The sequence below is a fragment of the Natator depressus genome, chromosome 1 (assembly GCF_965152275.1).
Source record: "Natator depressus isolate rNatDep1 chromosome 1, rNatDep2.hap1, whole genome shotgun sequence".
NCBI classification, from domain to species: domain Eukaryota; kingdom Metazoa; phylum Chordata; order Testudines; family Cheloniidae; genus Natator; species Natator depressus.
The window spans coordinates 291010324-291029867 of record NC_134234.1 but is presented as its reverse complement, the minus strand read 5'-3'; the positions used below and the strand labels follow the sequence as shown (position 1 = coordinate 291029867).

Here is a 19544-nt window from a genome sequence, read left to right as displayed (position 1 = left end):
AGCCTTTGATATAGTCCATATCAAGTGGCTATTGAGAAAATTAAGTGATATGGCATGAGAGAACTCTCCACCATGGTTATTTAACAGGTTCGGAAAGAGGGTAAGAATGATTGGTCAGTTTTCCATATGAAAGGAGGTTGCTGGGATAACACAAGGATCTATACTATGGCTGATGTTTAATGTTAATCCTTTGAATGAGGGAGCAAACGGTGCAGTGCAGCAAAAAGTGTGGATGACAGTTTATTTACATCAGTCACTTCCAGTTTTGACTAAGGAACTTATAGGACCTCTAACAAAGCTTGTCAATTAGGTGACATGATAGCAAACTAAATTGAATATAGACACATGGAAGATAATACATTTTGGGAAGGATCATTTGAGTTAAAAATTAAATGTAGCCACTCAGAAAACTAATCTAAATATCATTGTGGCTGGTTCAATGAAAACATCTAGTCATTGCACACTAAAGATAAAACTAAACAATATGTTAGAAAGGGATAGAGAGCACTATTGAAACTATTATGCTGCCATAATATTTGAATCAATAGTGTACCCTGAGCTGTACTCAGAATGCTGAGTTCAGTGTGAGTTACTCTATTTCAAAAAGCATGTAGCAGAAAGACAAAAATGGGTGAGAGAAGCATAATAGAAACAATAGCCTCTTCAGAGGCAGTGTAGTTGAGCGGATTGTCTGTTTGACCTGAGAATTCAGGAGACCTGGGTTCTATTCCTGGTTCTACTGCTGAACTACTATGTGACCTTGAGAAAATCAGTTCACCTCTTTGTGCCTGTTTCCCCTTCTACCTGTTGTCTGTCTTCTTCATTCAGACTATAAATTCTTTTGTGTCATGAGTTTTCCTTCACTGGATAGACAGGTTTAGACTGGAGGCACAAACTTTTAACAGTGACAGCAATTAACAGTTGGAATAATTTACTGAGGGCTATGGTGGATTCTCCATCACTCAAAATTTTAAAATCAAGACTGGATGTTTTTCTAAGATCTTGATCAAATAGGAATTAATTCAGGGAAATCGTGTGGTCTGTGTTATGCAGGAGGTCAGCCTAAATGATCACAATGGTCCCTTCTGGTCTTAAAAATCTATGAATTTCTATGTGATTGCACAGTGCCTAGCCCAGTGAGGCCTGATCTTGATTGGGACCTCTAGGTAGGCACTACTGTAATACAGTCTTCCCAAGCCGTTATTTGTTTTAGAGTAGCACCTAGAGTGGAGATGAAAAATACTAGGACTATTTTTAGGGCAGTGACATGGCAGAGGAATGTGAAATATTGATAGGCACAGAGAGGTTCAGTCACTTATATTTACCTTTTCCATATTACAGAATGCCTCTTGGCATGTCTTCTGTTGTACGCCACATTACCCAATCGATGGCAATGTTGAATAGGATTGCAGACATGACACCCTCCTGTTTTGACTTCAAATCTGAGCCACTGTGATCAACACTTCATGTAAAGTTGAAATAGAAGCTTTTGATGACGTTGATTATACGGAAAGAAATTCCATATGCCCGCAGAATGTGCATAGGCTGGTCCTATGAATGCTCTCAAAAGCCTTCTCAAAGTCTATGAAATTTATGTAGAGTTGCCATTGCCATTTTAAGCACTGTTCTATTATGTTTTGTAGAGTGAAGATCTGGTCTGTGCATCCATGCCCTTTCAGAAAACCAGCTTGCTCTTTTCTGAGAATGCTATCAACTGCCTCTGATATACAATGGACTGTGATCTTACACAATACTTTGCTTGGCACAGATAAAAGTGTGATACCATGCCAGTTATTACAACCACTGAGAGTTCCTTTCTTTGGTATCTTCACTATAACTCCATTGGTCCACTCATCTGGCACTTTTTCCCTTTCCCAGATGGATGTAAATAGAGGGGCCAGGATGGATGCTGCTAATTTAGGATTTACCTTGAACAATTCTGCATTCAAGTTATCCTTGCCAGGAGTTTTCCCATTTTTTAAGGATTTGATGGCTTGAATGATCTCTTCCTTAGTTGGGGTGTCTGTTTATATCAAGATCTTCTGTCTCCTGGATGTTTGCTCCCTGTTCATCAATTCTTTGAAATGCTCTGTCCAGCGCATTTCTGTTCTTTTTCAGTTGTTAATAGGTGTCCTTGTTTGTTCCTGATGAGAAGACCTGGACTTCGCAGATGGTGTCACTCTCGTATCACATACCCAACCATATACAAGAAAAAACAACTCGACTCAATGCATTCAGCCAGAAAATTGGACTGAAAATCAATTGCAATAAGACAGATATCATGACCTTTAATATTGCCTCACCATCACCAGTATGGATAGAGGATTATGTTCTCACCCACATAGAAACATTCACATACTTGGGCAGCACCATCAGCCAGGACATCCGGAACAAAATCAATAAAGCCAGGAACACCTTCAGGAGCTTAAATACAGTCTGGAAATCATCAAAATACAACACCAAAACCAAACTCAAGATTTATCAGAGCTGCTTACTTTCAACACTACTTTATAGTACAGAATGCTGGGGAATGAGAAAGTATGATATGTCCAAACTGTCTTCATTCCATACAACCTGCCTCAGCAAAATCCTCCATATCTTTTGACCCAGAACAATCTCAAACCAAGATCTATTGACACAGTGCAGCCAACAGGATCTTAGCACCATCATTGCAAGGAGGCATTGGAGATGGATCGATCATGTGCTTTGGATGGAAACTGATTCCACCACCAGAGTAGCAATAAGATGGACACCTGAAGGCAAATGAAAACGAGGCCTTCCAAAAACAACATGGTGAAGAGCTGTGGAAGCCAAGCTGAAAAACCTGGGGCACAGCTGGGGAACCATTGAAAGACTTGCCAGAAACAGACAGGAGTGGAGGAGCTTCATCGCTCCCCTAAAAGCCAGAGGCGTAATAGGAACATGATGATGATGATGATATTACAGAAACAAGGGGACATTCACTAAGGTTGAAAAAAGCCAGTGATGCTAAAAAGTGTGGTACATAATTAGCCCATGGAACTTACTGCCTCAAGATATTATGGAGACAAAGAGCTTAGTAGGAAAAAAAGAACTTAGACTTTCTATATAGAGAATAAAAACATCATTCACAGATAAAATACTAATTATAAAAATTATATTGGCTCTCATATTTCATGAAAAACCAGCTGCCTGAAGCTAGGGACTAGTGTTCGATAACATAGCAGAGTTGTCTATTATGGAAGTATTACACTTTCATCTGAAACATCTAGTATTGGATAAACATGCTTAAAGACTGGCCAGTGGTCTGATATGGTATGATTGATATATTTCATGGGACAGATGGGACCATTGTAGTCATTTAGTCTGACCTCTTGCATAATGCAAGTTGTAGAATTTCATGCAGTAATTCCAGCATTATGCTTGATAACCTGTGATTGGCTAGAGCATAATTTGTAGAAAGACATCCATTCTTGATTTAAACACTTTGAGTGATGGAGACTCTACAAACAAATAAATAATATTCCATCCCTTGTTACGCTGTTCCAATGGCTAATTCTTATGTTCTCTCCCAATGTTTTTCTTCTTTGCAAAGAACCCCTTATTTCATAAAGGTTGCAGGAATGCTAACCAATCTTTTTTTCACTTTTTAAATAGTGTATCATGCATTGCAATTCAAATTGGCATTTGAAGTTTATAACTATGTAGTTGGAGAATGTAAGGTCTGTAGTAACTTTTCTCTTTGGTACATTGTTTGGACCAAGCTCTGTCCTTGGATGCACATGCATAGCTCCCTCTGAAATCAATCAGAGCTCTTTGTAGGCAGCCAAGGGGCCTGGGTGTGTATATTAATTCTTCAAGGATTACTTCCAAAACAAATTGTTCCCAATCAAAAGTTCTTTATAAGGTAACACAGGTTTACTGCCAAAGAAGTCTTAACTTTACATGAAGTATTTTGCTTGGTATACGCTGCACAATTTATAAATGGCATGTGCAGTATTTGGTGCACTTGATAGAAAACTGGAAATCTACTTTTGCAGTGATGTGACATATTGATCAATGAGCAATGTGAACATGCTGAAGATCAGCACTCTTTATACAGTGGTTCTGTTAGTTTCTTGGCGGACATAAGCCATCACTAATATGTGACTTTGTATTTTCAGTCTGTTTAGACCCCTTTGTGTAAAGGGATCTAATGATCAAAGTGTAGAATGTGCAAAATGGAACAGGCTGCTTGGCTTTCACATCACTGTTTGAGCACTGGATGGCCCTGGCCTGATCATATGAAAAAAAAATCTTTAAAATGAGATTACTACCTACATATGTGTGCAGTGACCAAAACTGTCCTGACAACGTCACAGGCCAGATTCCGGCCTGCCCCTCTCATGAGGCAGCCCAGGAGAGGGCTAGGTATGGAAAATGGCCTTAAATCACCTTCTTGCCTCCTGAATTAAAGGAAGGTGCCACGCCCAGAACAGCGACTTATCCTGGCTTTCAACAGCCCTGCTATAGACTGCTCTGAGAATATCCCATCCTGCCTTCAACATGGTCCCTTTCACTTCTGGCCATGCCCTTATCCTTTGGTTATGGGAGTGGGGAGTGGTGTAGAGTACTTAAATAGGCTTTGTGCCAGCTGGAGAGGCCCCTTGCATCTGGGGTATTTTCCAGAGCCACCATTGCAAGCTATCCATTCACCACTACAGTAATGAAACAGCATAAAGGGTTAGGGTCATAATAAAGAACCAGGGCTCACATGTTCATCTTTGCTATACTAGTGATGTCTAATCAGAATCCTGAGTAGACACACCCACAGTCACATAGAATCTAAGCCCTGGTCTACACTAGGAGTCGAGATCGAATTTAGCAGCGTTAAATCGATTTAACCCTGCACCTGTCCACACGACAAAGCCCTTTTTTTCGACTTAAAGGGCTCTTAAAATTGATTTCTTTACTCCACCCCCGACAAGGGGATTAGCACTGAAATCGGCCTTGCCGGGTTGAATATGGGGATGTGTGGACGCAAATTCAGCTGTATTGGCCTCTGGGAGCTATCCCAGAGTGCTCCATTGTGACCACTCTGGACAGCACTCTCAACTCAGATGCACTGGCCAGGTAGACAGGAAAAGGCCCGCAAACTTTTGAATCTCATTTCCTGTTTGGCCAGTGTGGCAAGCTGCAGGTGAATGCAGAGCTCATCAGCAGAGGTGACCATGATGGAGTCCCAGAATTGCAAAAGAGCTCCAGCATGGTTCGAACGGGAGGTACAGGATCTGATCGCTGTATGGGGAGAGGAATCCGTGCTAACAGAACTCTGTTCCAGTTTTCAAAATGCCAAAACATTTGTCAAAATCTCCCAGGGCATGAAGGACAGAAGCCATAACAGGTACCCAAAGCAGCGCTGCGTGAAACTTAAGGAGCTGAGGCAAGCCTACCAGAAAAAAACAGCCGCTCCGGGTCAGAGCCCCAAACATGCCGCTTCTATGATGAGCTGCATGCCATTTTAGGGGGTTCAGCCACCACTACCCCAACCATGTGCTTTGACTCCTTCAATGGAGAGGGAGGCAACACAGAAGCAGGTTTTGGGGACGAGGAAGATTATGATGATGATGAGGTTGTAGATAGCTCACAGCAAGCAAGCAGAGAAACCGGTTTTCCCAACAGCCAGGAACTGTTTCTCACCCTGGACCTGGAGCCAGTACCCCCCGAACCCACCCAAGGCTGCATCCCGGACCCGCCAGGTGGAGAAGGGACCTCTGGTGAGTGTACCTTCTTAAATAGTATACATGGTTTAAAAGCAAGCGTGTTTAATTATTAATTTTCCCTGGCATTCGCGGCCAGTACAGCTACTGGAAAAGTCTGTTAACGTGTCTGGGGATGGAGCGGAAATCCTCCAGGGACATCTCCATAAAGCTCTCCTGGATGTACTCCCAAAGCCTTATCAAAAAGTTTCTGGGGAGGGCAGCCTTATTCTGTCCACCATGGTAGGACACTTTACCACGCCAGGCCAGTAGCACATAGTTGGGAATAATTGCAGAACAAAGCATTGCAGCGTATGTTTGCTGGTGTTCAAACAACATCCATTCTTTATCTCTCTGTGTTATCCTCAGGAGAGTGATATCATTCATGGTCACCTGGTTGAAATAGGGTGCTTTTCTTAAGGGGACATTCAGAGGTGGCCATTCCTGCTGGGCTGTTTGCCTGTGACTGAACAGAAATGTTCCCTGCTGTTAGCCACAGGGAGCGGGGAGGGGTTAGCCACACAGTGGGGGAAGGCAAAATGCGACCTTGTAACGAAAGCACATGTGCTATGTATGTAATGTTAACAGCAAGGTTTACTGTGAAAGAGTGTAGCCACTGTTTTATAAAATGTCTTTTTAAATACCACTGTTCCTTTTTTTTTTCGGCACCAGCTGCATGTGTTTCAAGGATCACAGGATCTTCTCTTTCTCAGAGGCTAGCGAAGATTAGAAGGCGAAAAAAATGCACTTGCGATGAAATGTTCTCTGAGCTCATGCTGTCCTCCCACACTGACAGAGCACAGATGAATGCATGGAGGCAGACAATGTCAGAGTGCAGGAAAGCACAAAATGACTGGGAGGAGAGGTGGCGGGGTGAAGAGGGTAAGTGGCGGGCTGAAGAGAGGGCTGAAGCTGATAAGTGGCAGCAGCGTGATGAGAGGAGGCAGGATTCAATGATGAGGTTGCTGGAGGATCAAACTAATATGCTCCAGCATATGGTTGAGCTGCAGGAAAGGCAGGAGCAAAGACCGCCGCTACAGCCCTTGTGTAACCAACCGCCCTCCTCCCCAAGTTCCATAGCCTCCTCACCCAGATGCCCAAGAATGCAGTGGGGGGGCCTCCGGCCACCCAGCCACTCCACCCCAGAGGATTGCCCAAGCAACAGAAGGCTGGCATTCAATAAGTCTTAAAGTTTTAAACTTTTAAAGTGCTGTGTGGCCTTGTCCTTCCCTCCTCCACCACCCCTCCTGGTGCTTCTCTCCTCCACCACCCCTCCTGAGCTACCTTGGTAGTTATCTCCCTATTTGTGTGATGAATTAATAAAGAATGCATGAATGTGAAGCAACATTGACTTTATTGCCTCTGCAAGCGGTGATTGAAGGGAGGACGGGAGGTTGGTTAGCTTACAGGGAAGTAGAGTGAACCAAGGGAGGTGGGGTTTCATCAAGGAGAAACAAACAGAACTTTCACACCGTAGCCTGGCCAGTCATGAAACTGGTTTTCAAAGCTTCTCTGTTGTGTACTGCGCCCTCCTGTGCTCTTCTAACCACCCTGGTGTCTGGCAGCATGTAACCAGTGGCCAGGCGATTTGCCTCAACATCCCACCCCGCCATAAACGTCTCCCCCTTACTCTCACAGATATTGTGGAGCGCACAGCAAGCAGTAATAACAATGAGAATATTGGTTTTGCTGAAGTCTAAGCGAGTCAGTAAACTGCACCAGCGCGCTTTTAAACATCCAAATGCACATTCTACTACCATTCTGCACTTGTTCAGCCTGTAGTTGAACAGCTCCTGCCTACTGTCCAGGCTGCCTGTGTATGGCTTCTTGAGCCATGGCATTAAGGGGTAGGCTGGTTCCCCAAGGATAACTATTGGCATTTCAACATCCCCAGCGGTTATTTTCTGGTCTGGGAAGGAAGTCCCTTCCTGCAGCTTTTGAAACAGACCAGAGTTCCTGAAGATGCGAGTGTCATGTACCTTTCCCAGCCATCCCACGTTGATGTTGGTGAAACGTCCCTAGTGCTTGCAGCACTATTGAAAAGTACCCCTTGCGGTTTATGTACTCGCCAGCTTGGTGCTCCAGTGCCAAAATAGGGATATGGGTTCTGTCTATGGCCCCACCACAGTTAGGGAATCCCATTGCAGCAAAGCCATGCACTATGACCTGCACATTTCCCAGAGTCACTACCCTTGATATCAGCAGATCTTTGATTGAGTTGGCTACTTGCATCACAGCAACCCCCACAGTAGATTTGCCCACTCCAAATTGATTCCTGACTGACCGGTAGCTGTCTGGCGTTGCAAGCTTCCACAGGGCTATTGCCACTCACTTCTCAACTGTGAGGGCTGCTCTCATCTTGGAATTCTGGCGCTTCAGGGCAGGGGAAAGCAAATCACAAAGTTCCATGAAAGTGCCCTTTATGCATGCGAAAGTTTCACAGCCACTGGGAATCTTCCCAGACCTGCAACACTATGCGGTCCCGCCAGTCTGTGCTTGTGTCCCGGGCTCAGAATAGGCATTCCACGGCATGAACCTGCCCCATTAGCACCATGATGCCCACATTGTCAGGGCCCGAGCTTTGAGAGAAGTCTGTGTCCATGTCCTCATCACTCTCGTCACTGTGCTGACGTCGCCCAAATGCCCGGTTTCGCTTTGGCAGGTTCTGGTGCTGCATATACTGCTGGATAATGCATGTGGTGTTTAATGTGCTCATAATTGCCAAAGTGATCTGAGCGGGCTCCATGCTTGCCGTCGTATGGTGTCTGCATGGAAAAAAGGTGCGGAACGATTGTCTGCCATTGCTCTGATGGAGGGAGGGGCGACTGACGTCATGGCTTACAGGGTTGTCTTACAGGGAATTAAAATCAACAAAAGGGGTGGCTTTACATCAAGGAGAATCAAGAACAACTGTCACACAGAATGGCCCCCTCAAGGATTGAACTCAAAACCCTCGGTTTAGCAGGCCAGTGCTCAACCCACTGAGCTATCCCTCCCTCCTGTATTCCAGGCAGGACTGAATCTCCATTAAACTTTTCAAGGTGCCCCTGACAGACGTCACTGAAATGATTATCGGCCGTTGATTTCACAGAGAGAGGGACAGGGGAGCAAATGAATACAAAACAAATCTGGTCTATTTCTTGTTTTGATCCACTCCATCTATCTTTGACATATTTGGCTGGCAGCAGATGGTGCAGTAGGACTACTCGCCATCCTCATCTCCTGGCTGCTCACCAGAAGACTGCAATAGGACTGCCGGCAGGACTAAAGAGAATGACCTGGTTTAGTTCCTGCGCCCATGTCTGCCTGTCAATGACCTGTTTTAGTTCCTGCGCCCATGTCTGCCCAGGCACTCCTGACCGACCATACCGAGATGGCCAAGAGCACCTCGGACATGATGACGGTGATTATCAGGCCTATTGCACCATCTGCTGCCAAAAGGCAATGAGCTGCTGCTGTGTAGGAATGCAGCACCCAGGAGACGTACGGTGACAGTGAGCTGAGCGGGCTCCACGCTTGCCGTGGTATGGTGTCTGCACAGGTAACTCAGGAAAAAAGTTGTGAAACGATTGTCTGCCGTTGCTTTCACGGAGGGAGGGAGGGCGGGCCTGACGACGTACCCAGAACCACCCGCAACAATGTTTTTGCCCCATTAGACATTGGGATCTCAACCCAGAATTCCAATGGGCGGCAGAGACTGCGGGAACTGTGGGATAGCTACCCACAGTGCAACTCTCCGGAAGTCAATGCTAGCCTCGGTACTGTGGAAGCACTCTGCCAAGTTAATGCACTTAGCGCATTTTGTATGCGGACACACACAGTCGACTATATAAAAATGATTTCTAAAAAACCGACTTCTATAAATTCGACCTAATTTCGTAGTGTAGACATACCCTAAGAGGAAAAAAAGCCTAAAAGGTTCCTTGTTTGTCTAAACAACACCTTATTGCATGTGACCTTCAGTAATAACCCCTCCAAAACAGCCAACGTCACGACTGTCTTTTTCTGTGCCAGACCAAATGCAAGACTGGTGAAGTGGGCTAGTCTGCTAAGCATTTGGGAAGAACTATTTTTCTATTTTGTGTATGTTCAGTTTTGTCTTGCCTTCACGATTCTTCTTCTTATTTCCTCGGAACTAGTACCGTCTTGGCTGACGGTACTTCTAAGATACGTTAAATTGTCCACCTTCTCCAAGTTCTCTTCTTTAATTTTGATTTCTGTCCCTATAATCCCCATTAACATGACTTTACATTTCTTTGCATTGTATCTCAAACCTATCTTCTTCATTACTTCTTTACTTGGTTTGTGCATTTTAGTAGTCCGTTGGCATCTTTATTGACAAGAGCGATGTCGTCAGCAAAATCTAAATCAAACAGCCTTGAATTGTTCCATTTTAGGCCATATGTATCACTGTTGCATTGTTTTAATCCATAGTCAATGACTAGCATAAACAAAAAGGGAGACAGGATGCATCCCTGCCTTACACCTATCTTGATGCTGAATGGCTTACTCAATCCATTTTCCATTTTAATGCAGCATTTTAAGTTTGCATAGAATGCTTTCGTAATGTTAATTAATTTTGTTGGCATTCCATATTGTCCCACAATTTTCCATATTGTTTCTCGTTTACACTATCAAGTGCCTTTTGAAAGGCATGAAAAACATCTCCCTCAAGACAAAACTGAACATGTACAAAGCAATTGTTATCACCATCATAACATACAGCAGAGAGACATGGCAACTTACCAAGAAAGGTACACAAAAGCTGGATGCATTTCATCACACATGTCTGAGAAGAATATTGGGAATAATGTACAGAGATAGGAAGATGAATGAAGAAGTCAGAAAAATTACTGGACAGGGCACAAATAATCAACAAAAGAAGACCTCACTGTCTGGGACATGTGCTGACAATGGAAAAAGAATGCTTACCAAATACTACCCTTGAATGGAAGCTAGAAAATGCAAGAAGAAAGAGAGGAAGACCACGAATAACATCGAAACAAACAGTTCTGAACTACAGGAAGCACCTCAATATGAAATGGGAAGATTTGGAGAAAAGGGCAGTTGACAGGCAAGGATGGCGAATGTGGGTAGCCCAATGTGCAGCAAAGCATGGGATGGATGAAGATCTAAGGTAATTTGTCTATTACAATATATGATATAGTGGTTGCCAATAAAAGTCAACTTCCCTTGCACCATACTTATTAAATTTAACCATGATATTTCCTCTAATTAAAACAGGATGAACTGTAGTGTGAAGCCAAATACCACAGAGTAGATGTTGTGAGTGGTTGCTGGTTTCTTCTTTCGCAATGACTGCTATACTCTCTGAGTGTTGCATGGTGCTGGATTGCAGACTCTTTCCCCCATTCTGTAAACACGATTTAAGCATGATTGCTATAGTTTATACCCAGAAATGAGGTCTATAGCTACAACGAATGAGACACAAAAGCCTTTAAAATTCATGGATTATGTTGGTACAGTTCCTAGCAAAATGGGGCCCAACCTGGCAAGAGCCTTTAGGTGCTACTACAACATAAATGTTAAATAATACATTAAACCGATAAACAGCAGAGAGAGTCCCTTTCTTTTGTGAGTTGTTCAAAACAGGTGACTCCAGCCACACTGTTTGTGGGAATCTTGTGCTCTTTCCTCAGGAATAAGGTCCCTTTCTATGTGGCCATGGAGATGAAAATCTCAAGCCTCCAGTCTTTTAGGAAGATAATGTTCAGAAGGACTGCTGTGTTTCACCCCAGAGGTAGCTGCATTTCAGTGGTAGCTGAATGATCCCTTCTGATATACTCTTATTTGAAGAACACTCTAGGATGCTTCAGAATGAAAGGCTCTATATAAAATATTTGCAAATATTGAGCCAGACCATCTGATTTGCTTCCACATGTGGAATGGTTCCAAGCTGGGCATGGAAGTGAGGAGTCCTGGCTTTGTTGCAACACATCTTTCCCGTCCCTAACTGCCCACCCCAGGACCCCACCCCTTAACCAACTCCCCCTTCTCCCTGTCCCCTGACTGCCCTGACCCCTATCTACACCCCTGCCCCCTGACAGGCCCCCCGGGACCCCCGACACATCCAACCCCCCCACTCCTTGTACCCTGACCGCCCCCTCCCCGGACCCCTGTCCCTAACTGCTCCCCCAGGACCTCACCCCCTATCCAACCCCCCCCCCCCACTCCCTATCCCACCCCTTATCCAAGCCCCACTGCTCACTGTCTCCTGACCACCTCCACCCTATCCAAGCACCCACTGTCCCCTGACTGGCCCCCGGGACCTCCTGCCCCTTATCCAACCCACCCCACTCTCCTCCCCCTGCCCCCTTACCATGCCTTTCAGAACGGCAGGACAGGCTTATTGGAAAGCCTGAGAGGTGGGCGGGCGCAAACTGTGCTGCCTGCGCGGCGGCGTGGCTGTGGGGGAGGGGGGTCAGCAGGGGAGGCACCGGGGACTAGTCTTCCCGGCCGGGAGCTCAGGACCGGGCAGGACGGTCTCACGGGCCAGATGTGGCCTGCGGGCCGTAGGTTGCCTACCTCCGGCTTCGAGCCTCTTCACCAGACGCACAACAGCAGTGCAGCTGCATCAGTGCAGCTGTGCTGATGTAAATTTGTAGCGTAGACCTGCCCTCTGAATAAATTTCCTAGACATGAAGAGCTGTGTTAAGGTTGAAAGTTTGTGTCTGTCACCAACAGACATTAGTCCAATAAAAGATATTACCTCACCCATCTTCCCTCTAACATTTTATGGATATTTCCAGAGTACCAGAGCCTTCCAGCAGAGGGCAGTATTGTTTCAGCTGATTTGGCTTTGAATGCTTTTACTAGAGAATTAGGAAAATATACAAAGAGATGATCAATACCATATAAAAATATACAAGAAGACTTAAAGAAATAATCTAGTTCCTGATTCTGCAGCCACGTGTGCTGAACCTTATGCACATGAGTAGATAATGAAATTAAGTATGTGCATAACTGTTTGACAGATCAAGGCCCAAATCTTTTTAGAGTGGTAGCTGTGTTAGTCTGTATCAGCAAAAACAATGAGGAGTCCTTGTGGCACTTTAGAGATTAACACATTTATTTGGGCATAAGCTTTCATGGCTAACAAATAACAAATAAATGTGTTAGTCTCTAAAGTGCCACAAATCTTTTTACAGTGCAAAGTTAAATTTAAACCAATTTGCCTGAATAAAAGTACAGCAATGGAAGTTGACAGTTCAGTTTAAAATTTTGTATGCCACCTAAGTGTTCTCTGGAATGACAGCCAATTTCCTGGGCTTCCATTTGTTCCTTTACTGTTGCTAAAATGTACTTTGTTCAAACTTCCTCTTAACTGATGAAAGACAAATAAAGACTAATGTCAGGTCACAGAGCCATTATGTCCTAGTTCACCTACAGCCTTAGTGGTGTGTTTGGTCACTTGAACTTCCCTGCCAATGGACAGAGGGTGATATGGAAAGACACTCTTTTATTTCTGAATACCGGATACTTGCAAAATAGTTAAAATGGTTAGTTTTAACTCTGAATCTTGAGCTGAGTCCCTTAGCAATTCAAGGAGCTACAGTTTTGTCAGGGAAGGCAAAGTCAGGATTTTAATAGACTTGGATGTAATTGTTCCATGCTTCACTCTCTTTCATGCTACTCATCACAGCAGCAGTTTAAAACAATACAACTTCAACCTTCAGGCCAACAGAACTTCAACCTTCAGGCCAACAGAGGCGACCATAGTTTTGTATCTGAGGTCACCCATCTATAAGACTCTTAGAACAGATTATTTTCTTTGCATCTCAATCAAACAACTGGAAACTGTTCAACAGTAGCAAGTCTGCATGCTGCTCGTGATAAATGGGTGCTTCCTCTTTCTCCACCACAGACACATTAAATTTAGCTCAGTCAATGGTGGTCTTGACTTCTGTCAATTCTAAAGAGTTAGAAGAGACGCTGTAGGTTAGGGAGGGAGTATGGCATGTAGTGATTCATGTCTAAATCTTCATTAAAATCTGACTTTTTCTTCTACCTTTCACTCTGGGGCAGGGGAGGCAGGTTTGTATAATTTTTGGTGGTGCCCAGAATGGGTCCAAGTCCCGGCCCAACATGCCTACCTTGTAAGCCGATAAATATATTTTAAAATAATGTAAAAATGGGGTGGGGCTGGTGATGAGAGGTTTGGGGTTTAGGAGGGGCTCAAGCAGAGGGTTGCGTAGGGGTGAGGGCTGTGGGATGGGGCTGGTGATGAGGGGTTCATGACGCACGAGGGAGCTCAGGGCAGGGGCAGAGTGTTGGGGTGTGGGAGGGTGAGGGCTCTGGCCGGGGGTGCAGGTTCTGGGGTGGGGCGGGTCCAAGGATGAGGAGTTTGGGGTGCAGGCTGTTACCTCAAGGGGAATAAGGCAACGCTTCAGAAAGGAAAACTTTAGAAATGGTAGAGGGGATATGAAAGGAAAGCCCCTTTTCTTAGAAGAGCAGATTTGGCTCCCTTTCGTGTCTGTCACCGGTGGATTTAGCTTACAATAAAGGTGTTCTTCCCTCCCTGTGTGATGTAATAAAAATGAAGAAAAGACAAGGTAATATGGTGCAAACAAAGGTAAGTGTATTAAGGGTAAAGGTACAGAAAACTGGGAAAAATGGGGGGAAAGAAACACAAACTTAACCACACAGTGATTTAGTGACTGGCTTTAGGAGCGTGAAGCTCAGACTCACAAAACCACCCTTGGCATTTAGAAAAACAATAAACGAAACCCCAATACAGAAACATTTCCTATGATTTAGGTGCAGTGGACACTATGAATGGATGCGAGGCACGGGACCTTTTACTCTTCGGCTAATTGGAAGCCTGTGAGGAGGGCCACTGGGGAGTCCTGATGACTGCTGGATTTTGTCGCAGGCGGAGAGAGGCTCTGGGATGATGGACACCAGGAAGAAGGACCCTCCACAGGTAAGATGGATTTGGTTCGCTTTGGCGGGGATAGTGATGACGGGCCTCTCCTTCTTCAACCTTGCTGCGGGATAGCTGGTACTCTTCTCTCTAGCTCTGGAGTGTTGGGCAGACCCGACCATGCACGCGCTGCCGCTGGAATGGACAGCCCCGTGCAGGCACTGAGCAAGATCTTATATAATCTCTAACGCGGGAAAAGTTTTGAGGGAATCGAATGTTGGGGGTTGGCTCTGGTGGGAAAAGCTGGTTGAGTCTGGTTTGAGCCAGAGGACTCCAGTGTCTAAGTTGTAAACAAGTTCACTTACAAAGATGGAGTCCAAGGGTCATAGTTCATATACTCCATATTAGATTCTATTAAAGCCAGTGATTTACTTAACATTACCTCAAAATACATTATTAAAACAACTAATTAAACATATTAAACAGTACTAACATTTCTTTACTTCTTTATACCTAACAAGGCAGGCTCCCTCCAGCCGCACACTCACCTTGCACCACTGTCACTGCATGTGCTCCTAGGGCCCCTCTCAGGTCCAGGAAGCCCCCTCGCCTCCCCTGTGGTTGGTGCCGGGGGGGGGGAAGGGGGCTGCCATCACATGTGTGCCTCCTCCCCTGCTGCTGCCCCTCACTGTAGCCTCACTGGGATGGGGGATGGGGCTGCCCCTTGCCCAGGGTAGGGCAGAAGCAGTGACTATGGGTGGGGTGGCCCCCTGTGCTGGTGGAAGGTCTCGCTGGAAAAGGGAAGGGTCTGTCCATCCAAGGCAGAAGGCCATGGCCAGCCTGGGTCAGCCTGCCCTGGTGCTAGCGGTTGGGGGGTGCTAGGACCCTGCGGCAGCAGTTGATGCCGGGAGCCGGCAGAGTGGAGCGCACCGCGGAGCTGCAGGGGGCAGCCACCCGCTGCCCAGGGGAGGCATGCAGGGGTGGCAGGCAGGGCAGGGGAGAGACCCAGCCCTGAACATTGGTGGAGCCGGGTCCCCGTGCCCTGAATATTGCTGGAGAATGGGCACCACGGGCCCATATAACTCGCCACCCCTGCTCTGGGGAAATTACATTTTGTGTCAGCTTTGGAGGCCCCTTGTTCCATGCTTTGTTTAAAGCCCACAGTTACACCCTAGTACCAAAACATTCTAGCCCTGGTTGTAGAATAGAACATCCTAAACACAGGATCTGGTCAAATCTCCTGCTTGCTGGAGTGCCTCTATCCTGGAACTCACTGCTAGGGCTTTGCTAGCCATTTGTGTGTGTGTATTGACATCCAGTACAGTACTATAGCTGATTGTCTAATCAGTGGGTATTGATCTCTTCCATAGTGGTATCTCCTCCCTTTCCAGCCATCTTTCCCATCTGATGGCTGGAAGTTGGGAGTTGGCTGATGTGATAGCAGAGCGCTGATTCACTGGCATGGCGCCACCTGCTGGTCAGTCCAGGAATTAGCTTTTTCAGCTCAGGAGCGCCTTCCTCTGGCCAGTTTCTCCTGCCCTTACCTTCCCCCTGCAGTCCCTTTATCTCCACCACGTGTCGGCCCCACATCCCTCCCGGACCACGGTGCCCCTCACCCAGTGAACCCCACTCCCCTGAGCCCACCTCACCTCAGTGACCCACTGCCAGTCCTCATCCAGCCCCTTTACTCAGGGGAAAATTGCAGTCTGCAATGGCCACTCATCCTTGGCTAGGGGGTTGGACCTGTTGCCTTTCCCCTGAAGCCCTAGTACTTCCTAAGGCCTTCCTGTCAGGCCTCAGGTCCCCAGCTCAGCCTCCCCCTTCCCCAGCACTGCTCTTCCAAGGCACCCCAGTCCTTCTCACACCAAGGCTGGAGTGAGACTGCCTGCCTCCTAGTGCACAGCCCTTTTTATACCAGCCCTACAGGGCCTGGATTGGCTGCTACCTGCCTTCTCCTGATTGGCTCCTCGGGGCAGCCCTTTCGCAGAGCTGGTTATAACCTGTTTTTCCCTAGAGCGGGGTGCTCGCCCTGCTACACAGAGCCATTGGCCATTATCTTTGAAAACTCATGGTGATCGGTGGAGGTCCTGGATGATTAGAAAATAAATAAAATAAATAAAGTGCCCATCTTTTAAAAAGAGAAGAGGGAGAATGTGGGGAACTACAGACTGGTAAGCCTCACCTCAGTCCCTGGAAATATCATGGAGCCGGTCTTCAAGGAATCCATTTTGAAGCACTTGGAGGAGAGGAAGATGATCAGGAACAGTCAACATGGATTCACCAAGGGCAAGTCATGCCTGACCAACCTGATTGCCTTCTGTGACAAGATAACTGGCTCTGTGGATATGGGGAAAGCGGTGGATGTGATATACCTTGACTTTGGCAAAGCTTTTGATACGGTCTCCCACAGTGCTCTTGCCAGCAAGTTAAAGAAGTATGGATGGGATGAATGGACTATAAGGTGGATAGACAGCTGGCTAGATTGTCGGGCTCAACGGGTAGTAATCAATGGCTCGATGTCTAGTTGGCAGCCGGTATCAAGTGGAGTGCCCCAAGGGTCAGTCCTGGGGCTGGTTTTGTTCAACATCTTTATTAATGATCTGGATGATGGGATGGATTGCACTCTCAGCAAGTTCGTGGATGACAGTAAGCTGGAGGGAGAGGTAGATACCCTGGGGGATAAGGATAGGGTCCAGAGTGACCTAGACAAATTGGAGGATTGGGCCAAAAGAAATCTGATGAGGTTCAACAAGGACAAGTGCAGAGTCCTGCATTTAGGACGGAAGAATTCCATGCACTGTTACAGGCTGGAGACTGACTGGCTAAGTGGCAATTCTGCAGAAAAGGACCTGGGGATTACAGTGGATGAGAAACTGGAATAGAGTCAACAGTGTTCCCTTGTTGCCAAGAAGGCTAACGGCATATTGGGCTGCATTAGTAGGAGCATTGCCAGCAGATCGAGGGAAGTGATTATTCCCCTCTATTCGGCACTGGTGAGGCCACAGCTGGAGTATTGCATCCAGTTTTGGGTCCCCCACTACAAATAGGATGTGGACAAATTGGAGAGAGTCCAGCAGAGGGTGACGAAAATTATTAAGGTCTGGGGCACGTGACTTATGAGGAGAGGCTGAGGGAACTGGGCTTATTTAGTCTGCAGAAAAGAAGAGTGAGAGGGGATTTGATAGCAGCCTTCAGCTACCTGAAGGGGGGTTCCAAAGAGGATGGAGCTAGGCTGTTCTCAGTGGTGGCAGATGACAGAACAAGGAGCAATGGTCTGACGTTGCGGTGGGGGAGGCCTAGATTGGATATTAGGAAAAATTATTTCACGAGGAGGATGGTGAAGCACTGGAATTGGTTATATAGGGAGGTGGTAGAATCACCAGCCTCAGAGGTTTCTAAGGCCTGGCTTGACAAAGCTCTGGCTGGGATGATTTAGTTGGGGTTGGTCCTGCCTTGAGCAGGGGGTTGGACTAGATGACCTCCTGAGGTCTCTTCCAACCCTAATCTTCTATGATTCTATGATCTAGCTGGACTCGAGGTAGGTTTCCTCCCAAAAATGGGAAAGGTAGGGTAGTTATAACTCCCTGACACTTGTTTAGGACCTGTGTATTACACAATTGCCTTCACTCTCCAGCAGATATGATAGGTATGTACAGCAGGTCTCTAAAAAACAAACAAATGGCATCTGGCTATGGGGCCACCTATTGAGGAGATATTGTGGAGGATGACTTTTCTCATTAAAAGGAGGACAGCATGTATCACCTGGCAAGACTAGGACCATTTGGTCTTTCCTTTTAGACTAGAAGACACGCAAATTCAGCTTCTATGTCAATCTACTTACTCTTTCCTTCAGCCTCACTGCAGGAAATCTCCCCTCCTTTTCCTCCTCCAGGGCAAAAGGTGCAATTTGACTCCTTGTTGAGTCTTGGATGCTCCCCAGCTTGAGAACTAAAAGATTAGGGGGCTAAAGACCTATCCATTTTGTCTGGCTCTTCCAAGGAATTACTATTTGCCTACTTATCTGATTACACAGAAAATTCTAAGTGATGTGAATTCCAATACAATCATGTATATTTCTCCTTTGAAATAAACCTGCTGGGCTGTGTTCTAGCCATCAGGAACTGAACAGGCTCCATTCAAATACATTTCAAGTACATTTTGTGAAACATTCAGAGGACAAATTCACAGACAGCTGATTACCCTGACCTGCTCTGCTCATCATCAGATCAGCAACTGGGCTGGAGATTCTTACACCCTCCACATGTCAACCAGACTTACAATAAACTAGAAGTGGTATCTTTGATCATACAGCAAACATGCCCTCATGATTACTTCAAAATATCAAACTAGGGAAACAGATTTTGGCTCATCTTGTGCCCCCACAAAGGGATGCAAAGTAGGGGCACTGAGAACTTGCCCTACACTGGCTGTTTGAATCTCACAGTTAGGCAGGATATGGATGCAGCTTTACTTTTCTTTTCCCCTCTCCCCCTCCCCATGAAGGGGGCTGCAGAGCTGTGCTGGGATACCAGGTCATGTATGCTGCAGTAGGTATAGGGCTGGCACAGGTTACACACTGGAGCAGGGGAGAACTGGAGTCTGCTTCCCAAACTGCTCCTGGCTTAGCATAGTGACACATTACCCCATACACAGGGCTTTTGGCAAAGCCACAACTTGTCCTTAGTTAGAGATGGAAAAACCTATTGGATCAAATCTATGTCCCTGCAAATGCAACTGATTATCCCTGATAGAGAACATAAGTGTCAGATCTCAAGACTGACAGTACATTTAATCTTACTTAAAAGAGCAAGGGGAAAGTGCTACAGCTTTTCAAACAATAAATCTGGATTTTGATATATTTTTGAGCTTAATTTCCAAATTTCATCTCATCTTGGCTAGTTTAGCAAACCCGCCTAGTGTTGACTGTATCAGATATAATGAAG

At 45.9% G+C, this 19544-nt stretch overlaps 2 long non-coding RNA genes across 2 annotated transcripts in view; both read left to right on the top strand.

The window, feature by feature from the left end:
• Positions 1 to 6980, top strand: part of LOC141986833 (uncharacterized) — a 40204-nt gene extending 33224 nt beyond the window's left edge. The window contains exons 6-7 of the long non-coding RNA XR_012639374.1: positions 5144 to 5735; positions 6390 to 6980. This is a non-coding gene — a long non-coding RNA (uncharacterized LOC141986833). The remainder of the gene's footprint in view (positions 1 to 5143; positions 5736 to 6389) is intronic.
• Positions 6981 to 14586: 7606 nt separating this feature from the next.
• The window catches only part of LOC141980689 (uncharacterized), a 71683-nt gene continuing 66725 nt past the window's right edge, over positions 14587 to 19544 (top strand). Inside the window, exon 1 of the long non-coding RNA XR_012637590.1 lies at positions 14587 to 14661. This is a non-coding gene — a long non-coding RNA (uncharacterized LOC141980689). The remainder of the gene's footprint in view (positions 14662 to 19544) is intronic.